The 26,527-nt window shown below is 41.9% G+C and overlaps 1 pseudogene; it reads left to right on the top strand.

Moving 5' to 3' along the window:
• Positions 1 to 23,924, top strand: part of LOC108519946 (nuclease-sensitive element-binding protein 1-like) — a 44,471-nt pseudogene extending 20,547 nt beyond the window's left edge.
• Positions 23,925 to 26,527: the final 2,603 nt, after the last annotated feature.

Raw genomic sequence — 26,527 nt, 5'->3', positions numbered from 1 at the left:
TACGCCATTCTCCTGCCTCAGCCTCCCGAGTAGCTGGGACTATAGGCGCCCGCCACCTTGCCCGGCTAGTTTTTTGTATTTTTTAGTAGAGACGGGGTTTCACGGTGTTAGCCAGGATGGTCTCGATCTCCTGACCTGGTGATCCACCCGTCTCGGCCTCCCAAAGTGCTGGGATTACAGGCTTGAGCCACCGCGCCCGGCCTAAGACTCTCTGTCTTACTCTAAAGCCCAAATTCCTACCCCCTGTTCTCTGGTACTTTGCAGTCCAGTATGGCAGCCCCTAGCCACTACAGTAGCTATTTATATTGAAGTCTAAATTAATTAACATTAAATTTAAAATACACTTCCTGGTTGTCATAGTCACGTTCCAGGAGCTCAAGAGCCATAAGTAGCTAGTGGCCCCCATGTCAGAGCACGTAGACTTAAAGCATTTCCACCCTTAGGGCAAATTTTCTGGAACAGCCTTGTAGTCTGAAGCTTGTTGTTCATACACTTGGGCAAGGAACTGGGCCGCCGCCTCGCCTCACTGCCCTCCCCCTACGCAATCCATTCACTAAAGTAGCACCGCGTGCTTTTCGGGGCCGCCTACCCTGACTTGTCTTTCTTTCCTTGCTTCCAGCTTTCTCCAGTCTCCAAGAGTGTGACTGGACCCCTCGCCAATGACACAAGTAAAAAATGAGATTTGCATGCTAAGAATATGATTGTGTGGGCTTGGGCCTCCCCGCGCACACTGGCTATCTAGCAGGAGAACTGCCATGAGCGAAGTCCCCAGCCAAGAGGCAGGTCGTCTCAGTCTCAGCCTGGACATGGCTGATGTTTCTCAGGAATCAGTGTCCTCCTGGGCCCCACGCTGTGCTGTGGGTAATTGTCCCTGGACAAAAGACCTCTACTAGCTTCTGGGGTTGCAGAGGCTGACAAAGGTCAAGTTTTCCTAAGGCCTCTCTACATTTATATCTTATGTCTGGAAAAGCACCCTCATTCTCTGATCAGCTATCATGTGGTTTCTTTCTACAAATAAACTGCTGAAAGGAATTGCCCAGCACATGGCCTGCTGGTCTTCCATGTAGAAGGCATTTAATCTGGGTTGCCTCTACCTTCACAGCCACAATCCCCAACGCTGCCCAGGTATGGAGAAAGGATGCTGTCTCTGCTTTCAGTTGCTTTCTAGCCAGATGGCCCATGATAAAGTAGAAGTCCAGATGCCAAAGTTCTTCCTAACCTAGCATTGAGCAGGTAATTCCAGGCTGCAGGCTGCAGTGACCAGCCAGTTGAGGGATCCTGATGGTTACCTTCTCTTTTCCTTTCCTCTAGGTTTGCCTCTTCCATATCAGACTCAGATAGGAGGTTTCCAGTGGACACATCGTCTGAAGGAAGAAATTCTTTCCATGTGACTCTAGTCCTTTTCTCACCAACTAGGAAGTTGGTACATGCTTTAAGCCATTGGAACCACAAGGAGTAGGCACTAGGGTCCGTTTTCCTGCCTGAAAAGCAGACCAAGAGCCTCTAGGAAGAGCAGCTGGATGAAGAAAATATTTTGGAAGAAAGGCAGACTGAAAGAAAAGGTATTTGTAAACGTTTGCCAAAGAGCCACACATTGATAGCCTATATTCACAACTATTCTATTAACTATAAAAAGAACCCCTACAAGTTGGTAAGAAAAATTTCAATTTGTAAACTCGATGCTGGGGAATTTTGGTTCAAAGAGGGGAGGAAAGTACATTCCAGGCACCAGGAACTGCCCGTATATACAGAGAGAAACAACTGGCCTGAACATGTTTTGAAATGACAAGGAGCTGGGTGTGGCTGTCGTGCAGGAGAGTGGCGATTGCTAAAGCTAGGGAGGTAGAACTGGGACACGCACAGAATGCCTTGCATACCATGCTGGGGAGTCTCGCTTATAGGAAACCAGGATCATATCCTGGATCTGATCAGGTTAACTTTGTAGAAGATGCCTTGGGCAGGAGCATGACTGATGAAATGAAGCCTTCTTTCACAAAACCCCTACCAGGAATGTAACACAGACCACAGAAGGACACGTCTGTTTTCCCACCTTTGCCTTTACACTTTTAAATTGCCTTTTTCTTTCTGGCATCATTGACAGAGATCCTAGTTGCCTAGGTCAATATCCATTTCCTGTCTCTTGCATAGTAATAGAGATTCCAACTTTAGCAGAGCACTAAGCTGCTTGGAATAAAGACCACACTCCTCAGCCTCCCTCTTACCTAAAGCTAAGTTTCAGCTGTGAAATGTAAATGAGAGCATTGTGAAGCTGTCTGGAAATATTAAAAGACCACTGGAACATGTCTTCACCCCCTTTCTTCTTTCATCCCTTTTATTTATCTGGTGTGAACTGAGTTTTCTACTAAAAAGGATGTTAGCATGATGGTCAGAACTTACGCCATCACCTTGGACAGACCAACAAGATGGGAGAAACAAGAAAGAGCAAGCCTGGCTCCCCAGTGATTGTGGAGCTTCCATTCCAGCCTTGATTTCTTACCTCTGAACTTTGTTCAAATGATAAATAATCTATCATATTTAGTTTACTGTCATTTGAGGTTTTTTGTCACTTGCAGTCAAAGTCCTAGACAAGAAAAGGATATGTATTTTTTTAGTTTTGTTTCACAAATATCTTCATCTTCCAATGTTGCTGTCTTTAGGGAGGAACAGTTTATTCCGATGAACCAGAAGTTTAAAGGAGGGCAGAGTACTCCCGGAAGCAGTCATGCCAGGCACACCTGGTGAGGTATGCCAGCTGAAGCCTCCCACAGCACTCCCACATTTTCAGTCCAGCTGGTCGCATCTCCTCTGCTGCATATTACTGATCTCACAAGGGCCTCCTTATCTGTCTTTGGGAGAAGTGTTTAGGCAGGATTGGCCTGAGAATCACGTTTATCCTTTTTTTTATTCACGATTTATTGGGCACCTACTCTGGGCCTAACACTATGATAGCCATGTTGAGAACAAGGACAGCAATGGGTCTGTTACGCTCTGTGCATATCAGACCACTTGAGGAACAGCAGATTACATTCACAGTAGAGGGTCACATTATCAGAGGGATATTGACAAATTTGAGCACATCCAAGGAGAAACTAGGATAGTAAATGTCTGTGCCCCACTCTAATCCCATGTTTTAATAAATTTAAAGCATGAAGATAAGGGAAATTCTGGCTACAGAAGATGTCCTATTTGGGTCTAACCAGAGTCCTTTGTGTCCTTATTTTGGTAACTGACTCTCCTGCTTTGTAGAGGACATGCACCTTCCCATTCCTTGGGATTCTCGTGGGGCTCTCAACTGCAGTACTCTGACCTCCAGCTACAGGCACAGACACATGACCTGAACGAGACCAATCAAAGCCCTTCCCTAATATTTTTGTCTATTTCCTTTTGGATTGTGAATTAAAATATATGTTTGCAAGGCAGGCCATGGTGGCTCATGTCTATAATCCCAGCACTTTGGGAGGCTGAGGTGGGTGGATCACTTGAAGCCAGGAGTTCAAGATCAGCCTGGCCAATGTAGGGAAACCCCATCTCTAGTAAAAATTAAAAAAAAAAAAAAATTAGCTGGGTGTGGTGGTGCACACTTGTAATTGCAGCTACTCGGGAGGCTGAGGCAGGAGAATCACTTGAGTCCAGGAGGCAGAGGTTGCAGTGAGCCGAGATCATGCCATTGCACTCCAGCCCAGACAACAATGCAAGACTCCGTCTCAAAAATAAACAAACAAATAAATAAACAAATAATAAAAAATTTTAAAAAGCTGTGCTCACAGTGTCACAGTAATACAGAGAATCAAGTTAAAGAGGGCATGTTTGAAGCTTCACAATCAGATATATCTGTTTTTCATCAAATATGTCAAATGCTTTACTGTCACAGTGAACTCCAAAGAGTTCAAAGCCCTAGAGTCAAAGATCTCCACTAAGGTCCATGCTCTGTCATTCCCTGACCAGGAGGCCTCAAGCAAGTCATTTAACTGCAGTAAGCCTCAGTTTCCTCATCTGTAAAATGGGGATAATAATTCACAAAGTTATTATCAAAGTTTTTATGAGAATTGAATGAAATAAATTTTACAAAAGCATCTTGTAAACGTCACATAACCACACAAATGCACAGATTTGTTGTTTTGTGTTGAAGGACGTTTTTTTCAAGGTGTTATTATACTCATATAAAATTTACAACAATGTTTAATGTCTACAGATTATAACCAGGGAATTTGGAGGTGACAGGGTTTTTTTGAGGTGACAAAGTAGACTGGATGGAGAGTCCTGGGCTTTGAAATTCAGGCAGATCCAGATGACAGGGGATAATCAGTTTACAGGGAGGGGTTAGACATATGAGACTAAATTACTAGATTAGCACAAGAACGAAGGAAGAGGCAGGAACTGAGTATTACAAGCCAAGGTCCAAACTAAGTACAAGATCCAGGTGCCCATGTAGGCAGGAGACAGAGGCAATCGGCAGAAGTCTAAGTAGAAACCACAGGACAGAGATCTGAACTACCAGGGCCAGTAGCATGGGATGAGTTTGACAGCTGGTACCAAAGAATCCCTTCTGCAAAGGCTCAAGTTTCTTCATTCAACAAACACATACCAATTACATTTGAGGCTCTAGGAAGACAAAATTGAATGAGTCAAGGAGCTTACAAGCCAATAAGGAAGACAGACACACATGAGATAATTCTAATACAACCTGCTAACAACAAAGAGCAACAGTATCCTTGGAGGACACAGGAGGTACAGATCATCCAGGCTACACTGTGTCAGGGATACCTCTGGCAGAGTCTTAGAGGATGAATCAGAGTTAGTCAGGTCAACCAGATACTTTGGGGAATGAAGGAATCACAGGCAGCGGGAATAGCATGAGGAATAGCAGGGAAGCAAGAAATAGGAAAAAGAAGCAGTTCGATATTGCTGTGCCATAAATCAGGGACAACAGTCAGGGAGAGGTGGTTGCAGGTGATGGGAGAGAAGGCTGGAGGGGTTGACAACAGAGCTACCAGGGCCAGCCTAGGAAAGCTGGGACTTCATCCTGAACACATAGGACAGAAAGGAAGTATTAAGCAGATGAGAAATAGGACAGGAAGAGCATTACTCAGAACGAAATTGCTATGACTTTGGAGACAAAGCAAGGGACTTGGGAACTGAAGAGGTGGTGAACAAGAAGACACAAAGGAACAAAGCAGGAAGCTAACACTTGGAGTGAGGTCAAATGGAAAGCCCACACCTGGAGAAGGAATGAGGAGCAAGTCAAAAGTGAGCAAAAGAGACAGTAGAAATTATGATTAAGGTTTAAATCTACATTTATTGACAGTGAAAGATGTCCACTAAATATTGTCAAGTGAAAAAGGATTGAAAGGCAGTATTTCACAACACATGTGAAACGACTTCATTTAAAAATGTTATAAGGCCAGACATAGTGGATCATGCCTGTAATTCCAGCGCATTGAGAGGCCAATCACTTGAGGCTAGGAGTTCAAGACCAGCCTGGCCAACATAGTGAAACCCCTTCTCTACAAAAAATATAAAAATTAGCCAGGTATGGTAGCATGTACCTGTAGTCCCAGTTACTTGGGATGCTGAGGCAGAGAATCACTTGAACCCAGGAGGCAGAGGTTGCAGTGAGCCAAGATTGAGCCACTGCACTCCAGCCTGGGTAACACAGTGATACTGTCTCAAAGAAAAAAAAAATTAATGTGTTATGTGTATGTGCATGTGGTTGGATATACACATACCTAGAGAAATGTCTGGAAGGATAAACAAACTTGTTTAGGTTTGCAGGTTTTCTCTGGCTGTTGGAATTCCAAGTGACTTTTAATTTCTTCTTTATATATTTCTATATTATCTTTTTATTTCTACAATTGGCGTCCGTTACCCTTATAATCAGAAAAAACAATCAATACAGCTATTTTTCCATTTTGAAAAAAAAATTAAATCCCAATGAAAAGCTTACCAAGTCACCCTTTGCTCCTGCTCTTCCATGGTTTCTCATGGAATACCACATGTTATTGTACCACAGGGTATTTGTTATGTGGCTCCTAATATGGGCATGTTGGCTACTGACCACTATTCTCACCATATAACCTCCCCGCTCACGCTGAGCCAACATCTCCCTGGACATATCCTGCTGTTTCTCCCTGTGAGTACCTCCCACTCTCCTCTTTTGCTGCTAATATCTCCACAAGACTCAGCCCAGGCACCTCTCCTCCTAGAAGCCATTTCTTGATTTCCCCCAGTCCGAGTTTGGTGCCACTAGTTCAGTCTTCTATTTGTGCCCAATGCATATCTCTATCACAGCACCACCATATTGAATTCTGGTTGGCTGTGGAGTGTGAGTGTGAGTCCTTCTCCAACAGTAGATGATGTGTCTTTTTCCTCTGTCTCTCACCAGTGTTCTGATACACAGCCAGACTAAAAAACTTTTGTTTAACTAAATGGAACTTTGAGTGATCTGTGAATCAGGAGAACTGGGATTCAGGTTATATTTTATTATGGTAGTTAACAGTGGGCCCATGAAGATTTAGAAAGGTAGGATGCTCATCTACTCCAGTTCAGTAGTAGCCCTCCTCCCCTCTTTTTCTCCTCCTGCTTTGTCTCTTTCTTTCCTTTCTTTTTCCTCTTCCCACCCTACACCCACTTTTTTCCCTTTTCTTTCTAGAAAAGTATTTCTCGCATTTTGATGCATGAAAGAATTACCTGGGAAGCCTATTAAATGCAGATCTCCCAGCTGTACCCACAGTTACGATTTCTTAGGTTAGGAGTAGGGCCCAAGAATCTGCATCTTAACAAGTATACCAGTTGATTCTGATCCCACTTTGCAAAACACTATCTTAGAAAATTTAGGACTCTTCATTTTCCTTATCTACTAACATCAACTGAGTGAGGTGTGAATGGTGTTATCTACAGCATCCTCCATTTCCCAGTGATATTTCCTGATCCTACAAACTCAAACTTATCTCATTGATTCAGACTTCACATACATTTTGAGATACAGAGCAGCTTCTGGCTTGTTTCAAATATGTACTGTGGCTAAGAAACATCTTCCCAAGGCTTCAGTGTGGTGGCATGACTCACAGTGTGGTGACTTGGTCTTATTACACATCATAACAATAATTATCACCATGTCATGACCATAACAACTGCCACTTGTTAAGCCCCTACTGGGTGCCAGATTCAGTAAAAAATATTTTACTAGCATTGTCTCACTTAATACTCACTTAATACAGCAATTCCATGAGGCAGATATTACCATTATCCCCACTATCTCAGTGAAAAAACAGATTAGGAGAGGTTATGGTCAAGGTCATAAACTTACAAGTGGTAAAGCCACTTGAACCCAGACTGCTCTAACTGCCCTTCCACTAAGGCTCCTAATTTACTATTCTGCCAAATATTTCCTATAACAATAATAAGAACCACATTAATAATAATAACACTACATTACTACTTGCACCAAAATAAATTCCAGAAGGATCAAAGTTTTAAAGGTAAAAAGATGAAACATGAAAAGTATTAGGAGGACTTCAGGTACCAGACAAAATGAAGAAAGCCCACTATATCCTATCTCTCCCTAATCTCTAGTTACAACTAAAAATTACTAACTAAATATAAAAAGCAGTTACCTGAAAACTAAACAAAAGCATACAGATAGGGAATGGGAGTCAAATTTGGAGCAGGAAACCAAACAAAAATACGTTTCCCAAGTTTTCCTCCCTTTTCTCTTTTCTCTTATGCCCAGTCATAGAACTGTTGTGGTGGCAGTGCAGGCAGCCCAAAATGTTTCTCTGGCCAGCGTAATTGGGGAGAGGCCCCTGTAGTCGAAACATGTGAGAAGAATCCCTGTTGTTGTTTTTCTCTCTTTCTCCTTTTGCTTCTTTGCCTTGACACTGTGGGTCCAGTCATGGAGCCGTGTTATAGCAGCAATGGTATAGTGGATTTAAAACCCTAAGTAAAACCCTATTTTACTGGCCAGAGCATCAGGAAAAAAAAAAAAAAAAAAAAAAAAAAAAAAAAAAAAGTCCTCTGTGAGCTGGGTCAAAGGGGAAAGGAATTCCCTAATTCTGTGTATGAGACTGCACAAGTCCCAGGCTTAATCTTGAGCTGTGCATACACAGGAAAGACCCAGAGCAACACAGAAAAGGCTACGGGAACTGAATTATTATTTAATATCCCAAGTTTAATATTAACCCCTAAGTGGCACAAATAATTAGGGGTTAATATGAGGCTTGAGTGATTAATTAGACAGACCCAAAACACCGCAGCAAAGGTTTGAAAAAAAATTTACATTAGAACAACCACCCATTGAAGGGGATGAAGAACTTGCAATTTGAACCTAATGGGATCTGCTGGAACATAAAAATCAACATTTTCTATAGATTTTAATGAGACCCAGAGTCTTATAAAATAATATTTTTAAATGTCCCAGAATACAATCCAAAATTACTCAGCATAGAAAAAAGAAGAAAAACATGTCTAATTCTCAATGGAAAGACAAAAGATACCAATCCTCAGATGACCCAGATGTTGTATTATCAAACAAAGATATTAAAGCAGCTATCATAACCATAGTCCATGAGATAAAGGTGAACACTCTTGAAATTAATAGCAAGGTAAAAATTATCAGCAGAGAAATAAATCCTATAAAAAGAACCAAATGGAAATGCTGAAATTTAAAAATATGTAATCTGAAACAGATGATTCACTAGATAGATTCCACAGCAGAATGGAGATGACAAAAATAAGTCAGTGAACGTGAAGACAGATGCATAGAAATTATCTAATCTGAATAATAGAGGAAATAAAGACTGAAAAATAATGGACAGAGCCATAGAGACTTGTGAAACAATATCGAAAGGTGGACAGACATAGTGCCTCATGCCTCGTAATCCCAGCACTTTAGGAAGCCAAGACAAGTGGATCTCTTGAGCCCATGAGTTCAAGACCAGCTTGGGCAACATGGCAGATCCCAATCTCTGCAAAAAAATTACAAAAAAATTAGCTGGGCTTAGTAGCATGCACCTATAGTCCCAGCTACCCAGGAGACTGAGGTGGGAGGATCACCTGAGCCTAGGAGTTCAAGGCTGCAGTGAACCATGATGACATCACTGCACACCAGCCTGGGCAACAGAGCAAGACTCTCTCTCAAAAAAACAAAAAAAGCCAATACCAGAAGATTGAATGTTCATGTCATTGAACTCCCAAAAGAAGAAAAGAGATTGGAAAAGAAAAAACATTTAAAGAAATAATGTCCAGAATTTCCCAAATTTCTTGAAAAACATAAATTTACGGATTTAAGAAACTCAGTAAATTCCAAACAAGAGAAATTCAAAGAAAACTATGCCCAGACACATCATAATAAAACTTCTAAATACAGTTCATCCTCAAATAATGTTTCATTTAGTGTCATTTTGTCATGAAGTTGAAAAGAAAAAAAATGAATTTCCAGGTGGGACCACTGTCTGTGTGGAATCTATACATTTTCCCCATATCTGCAGGGTTTTTTGATCCAGTACTCCAGTTTCCTCCCACATCCCAAAGCTGTCCATATTAGGTTAACTGGCATATCTAAATAGTCTCAGTATGAGTGAATGTGGGTGTGTATGAATATACCCTCCAGTGGAATGGCACCCCATCTGGGGTCAGCTCCCACCTTGCACCCTGAGCTGCCAGGTTAATTTCCAACCACAAGCAACCCTGAGCTGGAATAATTGGGTAAATAAGTATCTTACTTGTGTGTTTGTTCATTTGTTTGTTTTTTGTTTTGAGACAGGGTCTTGTTCTGTCACCCAGGCTGGAATGCAGTGGCACAACCACAGCTCACTGTAGCCTCGACCTCTTGGGTTCAAGCAATCTTCTCACCTCAGCCTCCTGAGTACCTGGGACTACAGGCGTGTGCCACCACACCCAGCAACATTTTTTTTAGTTTTTAATAGAGATGTCTCACTATATTGCCCAGGCCAGTCTCAAACTTCTCAACTCAAGTAATCCTCTCACTTTGGCCTCCCAAAGTGCTGGGGTTACAGGCACGAGTCATCATGCCCAGCCCCTTTACTTAATCTTTCTTAAATGTATGTATAGCTCACACTTACTTCAGGGTTTAATGTTAGAAATGTTTTGACCTTTATTTGGAAGTTTGATGATGTTTTTGTGATCAGAAATATACCAAAGGAATTTAACTCACTTATTTCAATTATCCTATGGTAAAATTAATGTTGTCATATGTCATTTTGCTTAAAGTCACTATAAGTAACTACTTCCAAGAAAACATTGTGAAGACTTACTGTACCAACGAAAATATATATATTGTAAAATCTTAAGAGTCTAGAGAAAAAAATAAATTACTTCTAGAAGAACAATGATTCAAATGACTATTGATTTCTCATTATAAACTACAGTGGCTACATTAACATCTTTAAAGTGCTAAAAGAAAATAACTTTCAACCAAAAATTGCATATCCAGTGAAAAATCTCTTTTTTTCTTTTTTTGAGACAGAGTCTCACTCGGTCACCCAGGCTGGAGTACAGCGGCAATCACAGCTCATGGTAGCCTCAAACTCCTGGGCTCAACCTATCCTCCTGCCTCAGCCTCCCAAGTAGCTTGAACTACATGTGTGTACCACCACACCTGGCTAATTTTTTACTCTTTTGTGGAATTGGGGTCTCACTATGTTGTCCAGGCTGGTCTTTAATTCCTGGGCTTAAGAGATCCTCCCACCTTGGCCTCCCAAAGTGCTGGGATGACAGGTATGAGCCAATGTGCCTGGCCTCCAGTGAAAATATCTTAAAGGAATTAAAGTGAAATAAAGACATTCTCAGATGAAAGAAATCTAAAATAAGTTATCATCAGCATATAGACTTTAAAACATTTGCTATAGGAAATTCTTCAGGTTAAAGGGAAATAATACTAGTGGGAAACTTGGAACTTCAGGAATTAATGAAAAGCAACAAACAAGGTAAAAATAAAGATATGTAAAATACTATTTTTTCCTCTTAATCTTTTAAAGTATGCATGACCATTGAAAGCAAAAATTATAGGATTGTCTGGTGGGGTTTTTGACATATGCAGATGTAATAAATATGATACCTATAAAATAAAAGGAGAAGGGTAAAGAGAACTATGTGATTGTAAGGTTTCTACATTTTACCTAAAGTAGTAAAATACTAATTCTAAATATACTGTAAAAGTTTAGGTATGTACGCTATACTCCCTAGAGCAAATGCTAAAAAATAAGTAAGTAAAGAAACAAATAAGATACAAAAAATATATATAGCCAGAAAGTCAATTGATAAATTGAAATAAAATACTAAGTCAACTTAAATAATCCAAAAAAGGGGGGGCAGGAAAAGGGGAACCCCAGTGAAAAAAACTAGAAGAGCAAACAGAAAATAAGTAATAAAACAGCAGACCTAAATCCAAATATACCAATAATTATACTAAATGTAAATGGTCTAAACACAGCAATCCCAGCACTTTGGGAGGCCGAGAGGGGCAGATCACGAGGTCAGGAGATCGAGACCATCCTGGCTAATATGGTGAAACCCCGTCTCTACTAAAAAATACAAAAAACTAGCTGGGCAAGGTGGCGGGTGCCTGTAGTCCCAGCTACTCGGGAGGCTGAGGCAGGAGAATGGCATAAATCCGGGAGGCGGAGCTTGCAGTGAGCTGAGATCCGGCCACTACACTCCAGTTTGGGTGACAGAGCAAGATGCCGTCTCAAAAAAAAAATAGAGGTCATGGGGCATGGTGGCTCACACCTGTAATCCCAGCACTTTGGGAGGCTGAGGCAGGCAGATCACCTGAGGTCAGAAGTTCAAGACCAGCCTGGCCAACATGGTGAAACCCTGTCTCTACCAAAAATACAAAAATTAGCCAGGCATGGTGGCGTGAGCCTGTAATCCCAGCTACTAGGGAGGCTGAAGCAGGAGAATCACTTGAACTCAGGAGGCAGAGCTTGCAGTGAGAGGAGATTGCACCACTGCACTCCAGCCTGGGAGACAAGAGCAAGACTCCCTCCCAAAAAAAAAAAAGAAAAATAGAGGTCGTCCGACTGCATTTTTTAAAAAGACCCTACTATGTACTGTCTACAAGAAACCGACTTAAATTATTTATTTTTTAGAGACCAAATCTTGCTCTTTTGCTCAGGCTAGCCTTGAGCTCCAGGGCTCAAAGGATCCTCCTGCCTCTGCCTTCCAAGTAGGTGGGATTACAGGCACACACCACAGCACCCAGAAAAGAAAAAAAAAATTAAACATAGAGATATAGATAGGTCAAAAGTAAAAGAATAGGAAAACATATACCAGAACAGTAATCAAAACAAAGCTGGCTGGGCACAGTGGTTCACACCTATAATCCCAGCACTTTGGGAGGCTGAGGTGGGAGAATCTCTTGAGGCCAGCAGTTTGAGACCAGCCTGGAAAATGTAGTGAAACCCTGTCTTTACAAAAGATTTAAAAATGAGCCAGGCATAGTGGCACACCTCTTCCTCCCCTCTTCCTCCCCATCACCCTACCCCGCATGCCCAGCATGCAAAGAATGGTTCTGTCTTCACTAGATTTTTCCCGAGGTCTGTTATGCAAATCACTTGAGCCCAGGAGGCCAAGGCTATAGTGAGCTGTGATCACGCCACTGCACTCCAGCCTGAGCAAGGCAGCAAGACCCTGTCTCAAAAAACAAAAAACAAAAACAAACAAACAAAAAAAACAGCTAATATGGCTATGCTAACATCAGATAGAGTAGACAACAGAACAAAGAATATTACCAGGTATAAAGGAGGGACATTACATAATAATAAAAGTGTCAACTGGTCACTTTAACCAGGAAAAGGAAGACACCACAATCCTAAAAGCACATGCACTTAAAACAGATCCTGAAAATACATGAAGCAAAAAAATGATAATAGAATGGAAAGGAGAAATAGATGAATCTACAATCCTACTTGGAGGGTTCCACATTTCCCTCTCAGAAATTGATAGAATAAGCACAGAAAATTGGTAAGGATGTGGTAAGACTGAACACTCTCAAACCAGTTTAATTTTTTTTTCTTTTTTTTTATTTTTTTTTTTTTTTTTTTTTTTTTTTTTTTTTTGAGGACAAAGTCTCAAGTCTCACTCTGTCACCCAGGCTGGAGTGCAGTGGTGAGACTTCGGCCCACTGTAACCTCTGTCTCCCAGGTTCAAGCAATTCTCCTGCCTCAGCCTCCTGAGTAGCTGGAATTACAGGTGCCTACCACCATGCCCAGCTAATTTTTGTATTTTTTGTAGAGATGGGGTTTCACCACGTTGGCCAGGCTGGTCTCAAACTCCTGGCCTCAAGTGATCCACCCACCTTGGCCTCCCAATGTTGGGATTACAAGCGTGAGCCACCAAGCCCGGCCTCAATCAACTTAATCTGATTGACATTTTTAGAACATGCCACCCAACAACAGAAGAATATACATTGTTTTTCAGTTCACATGGAACATTCAACAAGATAGTTGATATTCTAGGCCATGGAATAAAAGTTAACAAATTTAAAAGAGTTGAATTCAGACAAATTGTGAATAATATTCTACTATTCCACTACCATATTAGTACAGATGGTTACTGACTTCCAATGATTGACTTAAGATTTTCAACTTCACAATAGCGTGAAAGCAATTTAGGAGAACCCATCCTTTAAATTTGCAATTTTGATCTTTTTTCAGGCTAGCAATATGCAGCATAATATTTTCTCACAAGGCAAGGCAGCAGCAGCAAGCCACAGCTCCCAATCAGCCATGCAATCACCAGGGTAAACAACAGATTCTCAACCATGAACTGTGTTACCAGACTGCATTGGGCCATTCTTGCATTGCTATGAAGAAATACCTGAGATTGAGTAATATATAAAGAAAAGAGTTTTAATTGGCTCTTGGTTCCACAGGCTGTAGAGGAAGCACGATGCTGGCATCTGCTCAGCTTCAGGGGAAGCATCAGGAAACTTACAATCATGGCGGAAGGCAAAAGTGGAGCCTGCATGTCACATGGCCGGAGCAGCAGGAAGAGAGAGAGGGGGAAGTGCCACTCACTTTTAAACAACCAGATCTCACAAGAACTCTCTCAATATACAACACCAAGGTGGGATGGTGCTAAACCGTTCATGAGAACTTAGCTCCGTGATCCAATCACTTCCTATCAGGCCACAACTCCAACATTGGGGATTACAATTTAACATGCAATTTGGGCAGGGAAGCAGATCCAAACCATGTCATAAATGATTTTGCCCAACTATAGGCTATGTAAGTGTCCTGAGCATGTTTAAGTTAGGCTAGGCTAAGCTATGATGCTCAGTAGGTTAGGTGTATTAAACACATTTTCAACTTACTGCATTTTCAACTTATGATGGGTTTACTGGGACATACCCCCATTGTAAGTCCAGAAGTATCTGTATTTGTACAGGAAAAAAAATATGGAAGATTTCTTATGACCTTCATTGGTACGTGGGTTGGGGTATTAGAGGAGCTGTTTACTTTCTGCCATACACTTTTGTATTTCAATAGTTAATAAGGTCTATGTATTATTTTGAAATCAGAAAATAGTCCTGGGGGCTTTCTATTCTCACTGCTTGACAGGTATAGACATGTTTTTCTTCATCAGTAACCCAGATCTCTCAAGTTTCCCCCTGGCTTGGAACACTTAACTCGCTAGACTATTGGGACCCATGATTCCAGTACTGTTAAAACTCAATGCCCTTTGGGTACACTCAAGCACAAAGATGGAAACAATAAACATGGGGATTCCAAAAAAGGGAAGGGGAGGGGAGGAAGGGTTGAAAACCTACCTATTGGGTACTATGTTCACAACTGAATCATTAGAAGTCCAAACCTCACCATCATACAATATATCCAGGTAACAAACCTACACATGTACCCCCTGAATCTAAAAGGAAAAAACAGGCCGGGTGCAGTAGTTCACACCTGTAATCCCAGCACTTTGGGAGCCCAAAGCGGGTGGATCACCTGAGGTCAGGAGTTCAAGGCCAGGCTGGCCAACACAGGGTACTAAAAATACAAAAATTAGCCATGTGTGGTAGTGCATGCCTGTAATCCCAGCTACTTGGGCAGCCAAGGCACGAGAATTGCTTGAAACTGGGAGGCAGAAGTTGCAGTGAGCCGAGATCGCACCACCGCACTCCAGCCTGGGCAACAGAGCCAGACCCTGTCTCAAAAGAAAAGAAAAGAAAAGAAAAAAACACAAACGAATCAAAACAAGAAATCCAATGCCCTCAGCTCCCTTCATCTCACTGCCTCTCTTGGTTCATGCCTCGTTTCTGGCAGCAGGTGGCCATCACCTTCTCCAAACCAAGAACCAAAATCATGGTTCTCATGTTAGGCTTTATGTATTTTTTTCATTAACTGACTTCTCCTTTACTGCTTTGGCTTGGGGAAAAATCAGTTATGTGAATTTTCCTCTTGTTTGAATTATGTGGAAACCAGGAATGTACTCCACTTGTGAGTAGAAAGAACAGAACTTTGTGTCAGAGATCTAGATTTAAATCACAGTCCTGTCACTTACCAGCTGTGTGACTTTGGGCAGTTTATTTCATTCTCTGGGCCTCAGTTTTCCCATCTGTAAAATGATTGGAGAGAGACTAAAATGATACACTTGCAAACACTGTAGTCATACATCTTCTCCTTCTCCATCCACCAAGGAAAGTTCTGTCTTTCCTTGGGGAAAAGAAAGGGAAAGGGGAAGGAGAGGAGAAGAAAAAGAAGAGCTGGGAGCAGTGGCTTACGCCTATAATCCCAGCACTTTGGGAGGCTGAAGCAGGCAGATTACCTGAGGTCAGGAGTTCGAGACCAACCTGGCCAACATGGTGAAATCCCATCTCTACTAAAAATACAAAAATTAGCTGGGTGTGATGGTGGGCACCTGTAATCTCAGCTACTCAGGAGGCTGAGGCAGGAGAATGACTTGAACCTGAGATGCGGAGGTTGCAGTGAGCCGAGATAGTGCCACTGCACTCCAGGCTGGATGACAGAGTGAGATTCTGTCTCAAAAGAAAAAAAAAAAGAGAGAGAGAAAAGAAAAAAGAAAAAAAAGAAGAAAAGAAAGAAAAAGAAAAGAAAAAGAAAAAAAGAATGTTAGAGGAAACTGAAACAGGAATGTTTATTTGTTTAAAACCAAGTTAGCTTGAAAGATTTGGACTGTGAGTTTGGACTGGGGAAAGAGAAGCTGGGTGTGAGACAGGTGACTGGATGAATGGATGGTTGATAGATGAGACAGAACAAATAGGAAGGGAAGGGGAGGAGAAAGGAAAGAGAAGATAAAAGAAGAAAGGAGAGAGTTTATGTAATGATATACTCTCTTCAGTCCTTTTTTAAGAGACACAAGTAAAAGTTCAAATTATTTTGCAATGCCAGATTGCCATTTCTCAGCATGCAATAGTGCCTAGAAGAGGCCACTGAGTAATGCTAATTTTGTATAGGCCACAGAGGAATAACCCTTTTAGCTCTCACAGAGGTAGAGAAGGTCCAATGAGATCATAGATACAAAATTATAATTGTTTTATTATTAAGTTTCTTTTGGCTTTCCAGTTGAATCTGAGCTCTCTGATCAGTTACCCAATGTTGTAAACACCAAATAGCTTGGGTAACAGGGAAATTGTAGAATCATACAGTCTTTGCTTAGATCTTTGAGGAAGGTACAAGTGTCACCTTACACATCTTTTAATCAGCCAAGCCCTACTGCATTGGTTTTGATCATGGGATCTCTCTTAGCCTGCATCCCACTGTAAAGCCAAACTCTCCTTTCTCTTCTTCTCTCACTAGACTGAACATTTTAAGGAAGGGATGCTGCTGCTCATCTCTGTGTACCCCCACCCAACAGGAATCTGAAACATGCTAGGCAAATAAATTTGGGATATTACGAGTCATTAACAGATGTTCTCTGTGTCTGTCTCTGTCTCACTCTTACTCTCTCTCTCACACAAACACACACATACTCAATGGCTTGAACTTATACACAAACCTGGGGGGAAAGGGAAGAGGGGTAGATCCCTAAGCTGCATGAGAAAACCTGGAGTTGACTAAGTTTCTGCCATCAGGAGGAATGAATGCCCAAGAAAGGGTTTAATTAAAGTTACAGAAAAATATGACCAGGTGCAGTGGCTCATGCCTGTAATCCCAGCACTTTGGGAGGCCGAGGCAGGTGGATCACAAGGTTGGGAGTTCGAGACCAGCCTGGCCAATACGGTGAAACCCCGTCCCTACTAAAAAACACAAAAATTAGCCAGGTGTGGTGGTGTGCACCTGTAGTCCCAGCTACTCAGGAGGCTGAGGCAGGAGAATCACTTGAACCCAGGAGGCGGAGATTGCAGTGAGCTGAGATAGCGCCGCTGCACTCCAGCCTAGGTGATAGAACGAGACTCCATCCAGAAAGAAAGAGACAGAGAGAGAGAGAAAGAGAGAGAGCGAGAGAGAAAACTAACTTGGTTTTACAGATCTGAATTCTGAACCCCAAAATTCATACTCACTACAAGTGTTTGTTTGAATGAATGAATGAATGAATGAATGTGGGTAGGGAGGTTCTGTTGCAGCAAGCTCTTGGTGGAGCAGTCTCGGCTGCTCTCCAAGGAAAATGGTAATTACGAAAAAGAGCATCTACTTTTTAGTCCTTTCTTGGCCACTTATTATCTGTGGTTCCTTGAGTAGGTTACAAATTTCTTGGAACTTCAGTTTTCTGGTTTGTAAAGTGGGGATAATGATACCTGATCTGCCCTCCTTACAATGTTATCATGAGGTTCAAGTAAGATAACATATATGAAGGTACTTTATATGAGATTATAATAAGGGCATGGGAATCACTCCTATCTTGTGGTCCAAGAAGCAAGAGAAAAGTGAATGAACTCAAGGGTCAGAGTTCCATGGTACCCCTCTTGTCAACCAAACTGTTTTTCTAGAACTGGCAAGGAACAGCAACGTTTTCCCTGGAACCACATCACATCAGTGTTAACTGGCGGATATCAATGATCACACTCTCAACATCAGCAAAGAACACTTCATCAGGAAGAAATTCTCGGGACATGAAACAGATTTATTTTCATTGTGAAATTGTCTGCCTGCTATGTGACAACAAGCTAAGCTCGGGATGACTATTCCTGTAAAACACGTCCTGTGCTTAGCGTTGCTATTATGGGGTGAACAGACACGGCAAAGAATCAATTAAAACTCTGACACATTAAATGGAGCTCCAAGACCTGTTTCACAGGTTTCCCCAAAGGAAAATAATCATGTTACATTACACTTTGGAAGCCGATTGAGGCAAGATTTCTGAGACAAGTTCTGAGGTTTCCAAGGCAGACTTTAGCTTTTCTAAATCATTTTTAAAGTGCTATGTAAAGGATTACAGTATTCAATTCTCCAGTAGTCCAACAGCATCATGGTGGAGCAAGAGGGATTATCCTGTGGGCATCCTCCGGAAAACTGTAAGTTCCTTTCAAAAACTGCATTTAAAGAAATGATGAAAATATTACAGTGCTTACATTTATGCCCATTTTGAAGTGAAAGCCAACATTAAGGAAGGAAAATCGGAGGAATATTATATTAAAATTGAAATTCCTTTCTATGTTTATAACATGGCTCTAATACAAAAAGAGGCAGCCATTGCATAGGAACTCCCTTTTAGGAGAAATTCTGGAATTTCAGGAAGTCTCATAAAAAGTGAATGAGAGGGCTAATGGTAGAATATGAATAATGTTTGTGGTTATCATGGCTTAAACTACACTTCTATGACAGCAAGTGGGAATGCTAATGATAAGAACAACGTGGTTTTGGCTCATTCAGACATCTGTGTAAACCATCTCTCTCTCTCATTGCCTGAATAACCTCTCTCAACCTGAACAAATAGAAGATTTTGAAGTTCGGGCAGAAGTGCTGCCTACAAATGAGCTTCAGTGGAAATAAAGAATTGAACAGGACCAAAGGAAGTCAAGTGTCAGCAATGATCATTGTTGAGGGACCAGTAAGGCTTGCCAACACAATTGGCATGTCAGGAAGTTATCTGGAGGACTCGGCTAAGCCCTAATCTTTCAGATTAATTCAGAAGCAAAGAACTAGAAAGAAAAGACAACGTGAGAGTAGAGTGTAGATGTCATAATTCCAAGTCATTTCACCAGGAGAGAGAGAGCCAGGCAGACAGAAAGAAAGAAAAGGAAACCTGGAATATATAGACAAGACTCGACCTGCCCACTCACATGTTCAACTTTGGTTTAGAGCAGGACATTTTCAGAGGAAATGCTCTCATGGTGCAGGAATCCGTTCAGCTAGGAAAATAAAAATGTTTGACAATTCTGTTCAAGTAATCTGCCCTACATCTTTTCTTTTTAAGTGTAATGAGTTGAGGAGGGGTTGGAAACTCCCTTTTAACCAAGGGTACTACTCACTATAATATTTTAGAGAGACCTTTCGGTTCTTTTCTTGTTTAAGTTGCTATGTAAATCCTCAAGGACCCCTCTACTACTTGGAAAAATACTTTTTTGCACAATAATATGTACTTGTGTTTGTTAATGCTTTCTTAATCTTTTTAGAACAGAAGCTTTGTAGGCTATTGATGGGGGCTCAGAAAATGCCAGGACCTTGGAGTCTTGGAGTTCTGCCAAGGTCCTTGGGGCTACAAAGAGGAAGGGTGTTGAGCCAGGTCCATGCCCTGCCCTGCACTCTTCCCTTCCCTCAAACGCACACTCCAACCACACTGGGCTTTCATTTGTGACTTCATATTGAGGTTGGGCGGAAGGGAGCAGCAGGGAATATTTCCACAACTTAAAGCAAACAAAAAAATTGAATATCACTAAAATATTCAATCTTCTCATTGACAGAGGGGAATTTAACTTCCCAGAGATTTACAATAAGTTCATCAAAGGCAAGCCAGCAAGAGAAGCCAGGTCTAAGGGGAACTAGTTCTATCATACCTTTTTCCTTTCCCTTTGTTCAAAGGAGTTGGCAAGGTCTTTTCTGCCTTACCTACCCCTACCCACACTTAGCTCTTCTCATATTCAAAGCCTTACATACACCATATCTTCCCTAAGGATAAAGCTGTCTGTAACCCATCCAATCCCACAAACATTTATTGAGCACCTTTGTGCAGCCGTGTGCCAGGTACTGGAGATTCACAAATGACACAGTCCTTGCCCTTAGGTACATATACAGCCTGTTATAATTAAAGACATCGTATCATTGTGCTTTGACAAAAATTGTCTTGAATGTACTGTATTATTGGAACACAAGAGAAAGGAGGGGAAATAGTTTGATGGTTCTTCAAAATGTGAAACAGAATTACTGTGCAACCCCGTAACTCCATTTGCAGGTTTATACCCAAAAGGATTGAAGATCGGTATACATGGATATGCATACACCATTCACAATGGCCAAAAGGTAGAAACAACCCAATGTCCATGAATGGATGAATGGATAAACAAGTTGTATGATATATCCATACAACAGAATATTACTCAGCCATAAAAAGGAATGAAGTTCTCATAAATGTGACCATGTGGATGAACCTTGAAAACATTATGTCAAGTGAAAGAAGCCAGACAAAAGGTCAAATATTATTATTATTCCATGTATATGAAATATCCAGAATAGGCAAATCCATAGAGACAGAAAGCAGATTGGTGGTTGCCAGGGGCTAAGGGAGTAGAGAATGTGGAGTGACTGCTTCATGGTACAGGGTTTCCTTCTGGGGTGGTGAAAGTGCTCTGCAACTAGATAGTAGTATCAGTTGCACAACATTGTAAATGTACTAAACGTCACAAATTGCTTGTTTAAGTGGTTAATTCTATTTTATTGAATTTCACCTTAATTTTAAAAAGAGAAAGAAAGAAAAAGAGGAAGTAGAGGATATGTGTCCAGGTGTGGTGGCTCATACCTGTAATCTCAGTAGTCTGAGAGGCCGAGGCAAGCAGATCACTTGAGGCCAGGAGTTCAAGAACAGCCTGGACAACATGGTGAAACCCCGTCTCTACTAAAAATCCAAAAATTAGCTGGGTTTGGTGGCATGCGCCTATAGTCCCAGCTAATCAGGAGGTTAAGGCGCCAGAATCACTTGAACCTGGAGGCGGAGGCTGCAATGAGCTGAGATCACGCGATTACACTCCAGCCTGAGCGACAGAGGGAAATTCTGTCTCAAAAAAAGAAAAAAAAAGGATGTGTAAAAACCAGAAAATAAGCTTACCAGATCAACTGACGATCAGCTCTTGCAAGCCTGGAATGTCTTTGGACTTTATGTATTCTGGGAGAAGTGGGAGAGCTAGTAAGGATTTTTAAGCAGGAACATGACTGGATCAGGTCTATATTTTACACTGAATTTTTTTAGTGGAGGCTGACAACAGCAGGGAGGTTCCTGGACCCAGCGAAACGACATGTGGAGTCTGCCAGCTAGTGAATGATCATAAAGAATGTACCAGAATATGAAATACCTGCCTGATCATGTTTCAGTTAAGTCGTTGTAACGATCTTTCACAAAATTCAAACTCAGGAATATTAACTGGGATGAGAAATACGAATCACAACTCTTTTCAAATTGATTTTTAAAACACCATAAGCCCATCTTTTCGCACATCCTACCAGCTTTGGCATCCCACAGAGCTTTTAAAGTAAAATTAACCCACTTCATCTTCCTCCAAAGATTACTCATAAAGACCTGTCTTTGAACAAATACTTCTCCAAGTAAGCCTGTTTTTTATTAGAGCAAAATGCAGTCCAAAATAGGTTTAGAAAAAGAGCTATGATCCACGATTAATACACTTATTTTTCTCAGTCTCAATTTTAGTCACTTCAGCATGTCCAAAACTACTGCCCACTAACCTTTTTTTTCTTTTGGAGACGGAGTCTCGTTCTTGTCGTCCAGGCTGGAGTGCAGTGGCACCATCTTGGCTCACTGTAACCTCGGCCTCCCGGGTTCAAGCGATTCTCCTGCCTCAGCCTCCCGAGTGCCTCAGCCTCCCGAGTAGCTGGGATTACAGGCGCAAGCTACTACGCCCAGCTAATTTTTTTTTTTTTTTTTTTTTTTTTTTTTTTAGTAGAGACGTGGTTTCACCATGTTGGTCAGGCTGGTCTCAAACTCCTGACTTCAGGCGATCCACCCGCCTCGGCCTCCTAAAGTGCTGGGATTACAGGGGTGAGCCACCGCGCCCGGCCACACTAACTTTTTAAGAGAGCCAAGAGTTCGATCGGTAGCGGGAGCGGAGAGCGGACCCCAGAGATCCCTGAGCAGCCCCCACCGCCGCCGCCGGCGCTAGTTACCATCACACCCCGGGAGGAGCCGCAGCTGCCGCAGCCGGCCCCAGTTACCATCACTGCAACCTTCAACAGCAAGGCCGAGACCCAGCAGCCTCCCGCCGCCCCCGCCCTCAGCGCCGGTGACACAACGCCAGGCACTACGGGCAGCGGCGCAGGAAGTGGTGGCCCAGGCGGCTTCACATCAGCGGCACCTGCCGGCGGGGACAAGCAGGTCATCGCAACTAAGGTTTTGGGAATAGTAAAATGGTTCAACAATAGGCCGCGCGCGGTGGCTCAAGCCTGTAATCCCATCACTTTGGGAGGCCGAGACGGGCGGATCACGAGGTCAGGAGATCGAGACCATCCTGGCTAACACGGTGAAACCCCGTCTCTACTAAAAAAATACAAAAAAAAACTAGCCGGGCGAGGTGGCGGGCGCCTGTAGTCCCAGCTACCCGGGACTCGGGAGGCTGAGGCAGGAGAATGGCGTAAACCCGGGAGGCGGAGCTTGCAGTGAGCTGAGAACCGGCCACTGCACTCCAGCCTGGGGGACAGAGCGAGACTCCGTCTCAAAAAAAAAAAAAAAAAAAAAATGGTTCAACATAAGAACGGATATGGTTTCACACAGGAAAGACATCAAGGAAGATATATTTGTACCCCAGACTGCCAAAAAGAAGAATAAACCCCAGGAGATACCTTCGCAGTGTAGGAAATGAAGAGACTGTGGAGTCTGATGTTGTTGAAGGAGAAAAGGGTGCAGGCAGCACATGTTATAGGTCCTGGTGGTCTTCCAGTTCAAGGCAGTGAATATGCAGCAGACCGTAACCCTTATAGATGCTATCCATGTCATAGGGGTCCTCCACCCAATTACCAGCAAAATTACAGGAATAGTGAGAGTAGGGGAAAGAACGAGGGACAGGAGCGCACTCCTGAAGGCCAGGCTCAACCACGCTGGCCCTACCGCAGGCAATGGTTCCCACCTTCCTACATGCGGAGACCCTATGGGCGTGGGCCACGGTATTCCAACCCTCCTGTACAGGGAGAAGTGATGGAGAATGCTGACAACCAGGGTGCGGGAGAACAAGGTAGATCCGTGCGGCAGAGTATGTATCAGGGATATAGACCACGATTCCGCAGGGGCCCTCCTTGCCAAAGACAGCCTAGAGAGGACGGCAATGAAGAGGATAAAGAAAATCAAAGAGGTGAGACCCAAGGTCAGCAGCCACCTCAACGTCGGTACCGCCGCAACTTCAATTACCGACGCAGATGCCCAGAAAACCCTAAACCGACCGGGCATGGTGGCTCATGCCTGTAATCCCAGCACTTTGGGAGGCCGAGGTGGGTGGATGACCTGGGGTCAGGAATTCGAGACCAGCCTGGCCAATATGGTGAAACCCTGTCTCTACTAAAAATACAAAAATTAGCCAGGCAGGGTGATAGGCCCCTGTATGTAGTTCCAGCTACTCGCAAGGCTGAGGTAGGAGGATCGCCTGAACTCCGGAGGCACAGGTTGCAGTGAGCAGAGGTCGCGCCATCGCACGCCAGCCTGGGGGACAAGAGTGAGGATCCGTCTCAAAAAAAAAAAGAAAAAGAAAAACAGAAAAGAAAAGAAAAGAAAACCCTAAACCACAAGATGGCAAAGAGACAAAAGCAACCGATCCACCAGCTGAGAATTCGTCAGCTCCCGAGGCTGAGTAGGGCGGGGCTGAGTAAATGCTGACTTACCATCTCTACCATCACCCAGTTTAGTCATCCAACAAGAAGAAATATCAAATTCCAGCAATAAGAAATGAACAAAAGATTGGAGCTGAAGACCTTAAGTGCTTGCTTTTGCCCGTTGACCAGATAAATAGAACTATCTGTATTATCTAAGCAGCATGGGGTTTTATTATTTTACCTAAAGACGTCTCTTTTGGTCATAACAAATGTGTTTTTTTTTTTTTAAGCCTGTTTTTTTCTCAATACGCCTTTAAAGGTTTTAAATTGTTTCATATCTGGTCAAGTTGAGATTTTAAGAACTTCATTTTAATTTGTAATAAAAGTTTACAACTCGATTTTTTCAAAAAAGTCAACAAACTGCAAGCACCTTTTAATAAAGGTCTTAAATAAAGAAAAGAATATTTGCAAATTTCTGAATCAAAATTAGCTCTTTGAGATGAATCTACACATCACAAAGCAATTGCACTGATAGCTTCTTTCTAGTTTGTATCTGCGAATGTTCGGTTTTTCATCATAGGCCTCAGTGGGATCCCAAGTGTCCCTTAGCAGATTCTAACAAAGGAGTGTTTCCAAACTCTTGAATTAAAAAAAAAATTAAATCTGTGAGATGAGTCCACACCTCACAAAGCAGTTTCACAGATAGCTTCTTTCTAGTTTGTCTCTTATAATATTCTGTTTTTCACCATAGGATCAGAATGTCCATTCACACATTCTACCAAAAGAGTGTTGCCAACCTGCTAAATCAAAATAAGGTTTTAACTCTGTGAGATGCATCCATACATCACAAAGCAGTTTCACAGATAGCTTCTTTCTGGTTTTTATCTGGGCATATTCTGTGTTTCACCATAGGCTTCTATAAGCTCCCAAATGTGTCCTGGCAGATTCTACCTAAAGAGTGTTTCAAACCTGCTGTCTTAAAAGAAAGATTTAAATCTGTGAGATAAATCCACACATCACAAAGAAATTTCACAGATAGATTCTTTCTAGTTTTTAATCTTTGGATATTTAGTTTTTCACCATAGGTTCAAAGGACTCCCAAATAAATGTCCCTTCACAAATTCTGCAAAAAGAGTATTTCTCACCTGCAGAATCACACAAAGGCTTAACTCTGTGTGATGAATCCACACATCACAAAGCAGTTTTACAGATAACTTCTTTCTAGTTTTTATCTGTGAATATTCGGTTTTTCAAAATAGGCCTCTGTAGGATTCCAAATGTCCCTTCCAAGTTTCAATTGAAAGAGTGTTTCCTACCTGCTGAATGAAAAGAAAGGTTTAACTGTGAGATGAATCCACCCCCCAGAAAGCAGTTGCACAAACAACTTGTTTCTAATTTTTATCTGGAGATAATCGGTTTTGACCACAGGATATAATGGGTTCCAAAATGTCCTGGTGCAGATTCTACCTAAAGACTATTTCAGACTTGCTGAATCAAAAGAAAGGTTTAACTCTGTGAGATGAGTACAGACATAACAAATCAGTTTCACAGATAGGTTATTTCTAGTTTTTATCTGGGGATATTCGGTTTTTCATCGCAGGCTTCAAAGGGCTCCAAAATGTCCTTTCACGGATTCTATTCAAAGGGTGTGTCCAACCTTCTGATTCAAAAGAAATTTTAACTCTATGAGATGAAGTTACACATCAAAAAGCAGTTTCACAGAGAACTTCTTTCCAGTTTTATGTGGGGAAATTTGGTTTTACACCATAGGCCTCAATAGGCTCCAAAATGAACTTTTGCAGATTCTACCAAAAGAGTGTTTTCAACCTGCTGAATCAAAAGTAAGGTTTAATCTATGAGATGAATCCACACATCACAAAGCTGTTTCAAGACAGCTTCTTTCTAGTTTTCCTCTGGAGATATTCGATTTTACACCTTAGGCTTCCATTGTCTGCAAAATGTCCCTTCACATATTCTACCAAAGACTGTTTCCAACCTGCTGAATGAAAAGAAAGGTTTAACTCTGTGAGGTGAATCCACACAACAAAAGCAGTTTCAAAGATAGCTTCTTTCTAGTTTTAATCTTGGGATATTCTGCTTTTCACTACAGGCCTCAAAGTGCTCCCGAATGTCCCTTTGCAGTTTCTTTTAATAGGATGTTTGCAACCTGGTGAATCAAAAGCAAGGTTTAACTCTGTGCATTGAATCCACATATCAGAAAGCACTTTCACAGGTGGTTTCTTTCTACTTTTCATCTGAGAATATTCATTTTTCACCATAGGCCTCTAAGAGAGTTCAAATGTCCCTTTGGAGATTTTACCTAAACAGAGGTTCAAACCTGCTGAATCAAAAGAAAAGTTTAACTCTTTGAGATAATGCACACATCACAAAGAAGTTTCATAGATAGCTTCTTTCTAGTTTGTATCTGGGGATATTTGGTTTTTCAAGATAGGCCTCTATGGGTTCCCAAATGTTCCTTAATGGATACTACCTGAAGAGTGTTTCCAGACTGCTGAATCAAAAGAAACAGTCAACTCTGTGAGATGAATCTGAACATCACAAAGTAGTTTCGCCAGTAGTTTATTTCTAGTTTTATGTCCGGGTATTTTGTTTTCATCACAGGCCACAAAGGGCTCCCAAATGTT

The sequence above is a fragment of the Rhinopithecus bieti genome, unplaced genomic scaffold (genome assembly GCF_001698545.2).
Source record: "Rhinopithecus bieti isolate Rb0 unplaced genomic scaffold, ASM169854v2 scaffold_47444, whole genome shotgun sequence".
NCBI classification, from domain to species: domain Eukaryota; kingdom Metazoa; phylum Chordata; class Mammalia; order Primates; family Cercopithecidae; genus Rhinopithecus; species Rhinopithecus bieti.
This window is presented reverse-complemented; position numbering and strand designations above follow the sequence as displayed.